This window comes from Dreissena polymorpha, chromosome 9 (genome assembly GCF_020536995.1).
Source record: "Dreissena polymorpha isolate Duluth1 chromosome 9, UMN_Dpol_1.0, whole genome shotgun sequence".
NCBI classification, from domain to species: Eukaryota; Metazoa; Mollusca; class Bivalvia; order Myida; family Dreissenidae; genus Dreissena; species Dreissena polymorpha.
In genome coordinates, this window is record NC_068363.1 from 63243324 (window position 1) to 63246832 (window position 3509).

Consider the following 3509-nt stretch of genomic DNA (forward strand, 5'->3'; position numbering starts at 1 on the left):
GGATGTGCGTTAAGTGTGGTCCCAGATTAGCCTGTGTAGTCTGTACAGGGACTAAATGCATGTGTGTAAAGTGTGGTCCCAGATTAGCCTGTGTAGTCTGTACAGGGACTAAATGCATGTGTTTAAAGTGTGGTCCCAGATTAGCCTGTGTAGTCTGCACAGGGACTAAATGCATGTGTGTAAAGTGAAGTGCCAGATTAGCCAGTGCAGTCCGTACAGCGTAAAGTGAAGTGTCAGATTAGCCAGTGCAGTCCGTACAGGCTAACCAGGGGAAACATGTTTAGCCTTAATTTTGATACAATTGACGCGGAAAGTATCCTGACTGAGAAACCACATGTCACATGCATTAAGATCTGTTTCCCCAGAGTGTGTCTCATATTAATAGTTACGGGGTTAGGTACATACATGATACGGGATATACGGTTCTGTGGAAAACCATATCGGGGCGTATAAACAGGGTTAGGTACACACCTGATACGGGATATACGGTTCTGTGGAAAACCATATCGGGGCGTATAAACAGGGTTAGGTACACACCTGATACGGGATATACGGTTCTGTGGAAAACCATATCGGGGCGTAGTTACAGGGTTAGGTACACACCTGATACGGGATATACGGTTCTGTGGAAAACCATATCGGGGCGTAGTTACAGGGTTAGGTACACACCTGATACGGGATATACGGTTTTGTGGAAAACCATATCGGGGCGTAGTTACAGGGTTAGGTACACACCTGATACGGGATATACGGTTCTGTGGAAAACCATATCGGGGCGTAGTTACAGGGTAAGGTACACACCTGATATGGGATATACGGTTCTGTGGAAAACCATATCGGGGCGTAGTTACAGGGTTAGGTACACACCTGATACGGGATATACGGTTCTGTGGAAACCCATATCGGGGCGTAGTTACAGGGTTAGGTACACACCTGATACGTGATATACGGTTCTGTGGAAAACCATATCGGGGCGTAGTTACAGGGTTAGGTACACACCTGATACGGGATATACGGTTCTGTGGAAAACCATATCGGGGTGTAGTTACAGGGTTAGGTACACACCTGATACGGGATATACGGTTCTGTGGAAAAACCATATCGGGGCGTAGTTACAGGGTTAGGTACACACCTGATACGGGATATACGGTTCTGGGGAGAAACCATATCGGGGCGTAGGTACAGGGTTAGGAACACACCCGATACGGGATATACGGTTCTGTGGAAAACCATATCGGGGCGTAGTTACAGTGTTGGTTACTGACCTGATACGGGATATACAGTTCTGTGGAAAACCATATCGGGGCGTAGTTACAGGGTTAGGCACTGACCCGATACGGGATATACGGGTCTGTGGAAAACCATATCGGGGCGTAGTTACAAGGTTAGTTACGGACCCGATACGGGATATACGGTTCTGTGGAAACAATTTCGGGGCGACGTTTTCCACAGAACCGTATATCCCGTATCGGGTCAGTAACTTATCTTGTAACAATTATATCACGCCAACTACTTTCCAACTCATCAAAATAACAATTATGGTTATATATAACCAGTATTATTATATTTCTACTGCTCCATATAGTCTACTGACACCATATAGAATATATGGGTTCATCATGTGTCGTCAAACAGCCAATGAGAGAAGAGTATTTTGTAGATGGTGTGATATATATTGTTATTTTTATTGGGTGTTAACAAATTGGTATGTATGGCTTATGGTTTAGATACCAAAGGAAAAGATATTATGGTACATAATAAGATATAAATATATATTTTGTACCGAAATCTCGTTTTGCAGATATACTTAACATGCTGTTTTATAGTATTTATATTACATATATGTGTGTCCTGTCATATTTGTATATTGTATATAATGTTACAAAATCACATAAATTGTTTTGTTAGTATGGATCCAAAACCACACGACTTTGTGTTCAGAAATGTATTCTGATATTGGTGGCTGTAGGCTAGCCCTCTGTCCATCATCGTGTCTGTCTGTCAGTTGGTACGTCCGACCACAAAATTTGTCTGACGTTATTTGATAAGAAAGGGCCTTAAACTAAAATATCTGGAAATGAAAGTTATTTATATTTGTTCTAAATCTGTTTCATGTATACATGATATAATTTTGTGTTTTAAGTTGGAAATGAATCAATAAGTAAGAAGTTATTATTATCAATACATGTATTATATTCACAGTATTTAAAACAAACAAAAACTGAAACTAAAAAAAGGAAGCGTATATGTGCCTTAATGTATGTGGATGGTTGAATTAAAATGGCGGTAATGAAATTATCCCTCTTGAATCTTAACCTGACTCAAAAAATCGAGTCATTATTGTTACGTGCTACGGTACATATACCAAACGACACAAATTAGCATGATGACATGGTTTCAAAGTCAATTCCAATTAGCTCATATCTTCATAGTATCTTTAAGGTCGTGACGTCGACCGCTGGAAACTGCGTTTTTAAGTTTCCCGCGAACGGCGTTATCAGCAGACGCCGCTATCACTGCATGAGCGTTAACAACCTCCATGTAGTTTCTATAGGCCGCGGTTTCGCGTGTAGTGACGTCATCATTCGGGTAGAACACCAGCCGGTCCGTGCCCACTTGAAGCCCCGACTGTATAACTTTTGCCATATCCGCTGTAGTACAGAATTCGACGACCAAGCGGGAGTTGACCCCGGGTCGCGCCGACCGGATATCGAGGGGATCGAACTGGATACTTCGGACAGGAACGTCGAGTTGAGTCTGTATTAGGTACTGCACCTGTTCGTGATTTGATAAGTAGTAGTTGTAGATGTAGTAGAAGTAGTAATAGCAGCAAAAGCGTTAAACGCAGTAATAGTAGTATTATAGTTGTACTGATTGTTGTTGTAGAAGCATTCTTTATTTAATTTTCCTAATAAATATTAATATGAGTAATACAAGCAGTACTAGCAGAAGCAACAGTTGTAATTGTAGTTACCTAGTACATATGTAGTTTATTTATAGACATTTTTTATTTACGTAGTACGACGGAAATATTTAATCAAGGTCCGTCTTTGCAATTATAATACATTTTATGATTTGTGTCACTTATGCTCGATTGGTAATTGTCGGCTCTGGTACTACTTAAATGTATCCCGGGTACGGTAAATAAAATAATACGTGCCCGGGAATTCTTACGCTTAATTGAGCTCGATTGGTCATTGTCGGCTCGGGTATTACTTACATGTACCCCGGGTACTCTTAAGTATACTTACATATACCCCGGGTGAGGTAAATATACTTAATCGTACCTGGTTGATATCAATCTCCACGCAGAGTTGTCGTTCCTTGCTCATAGGTGTCACACTACAGTTTTTTTAGTCTCGGCCAATCTCGTACACAAGCAGGAGCGAACCAATGTCTGGAAACTGGTCACCTCGCAAATCTGAAAATAAACCAAGCACATTTCCAGAATGGTTGAGGCTGTGCCTTCTGAAAAATCAGTAACATTCAAATCAAATGAGTTGGGGCAA

At 41.2% G+C, this 3509-nt stretch overlaps 1 long non-coding RNA gene across 1 annotated transcript; it reads left to right on the plus strand.

The window, feature by feature from the left end:
- Window positions 1–202: 202 nt before the first annotated feature.
- LOC127844781 (uncharacterized) lies at window positions 203–1706 on the plus strand. Its single transcript, XR_008032895.1, has 3 exons — window positions 203–397; window positions 530–661; window positions 1125–1706. It is a non-coding gene; the product is annotated as an uncharacterized LOC127844781 (long non-coding RNA).
- Window positions 1707–3509: the final 1803 nt, after the last annotated feature.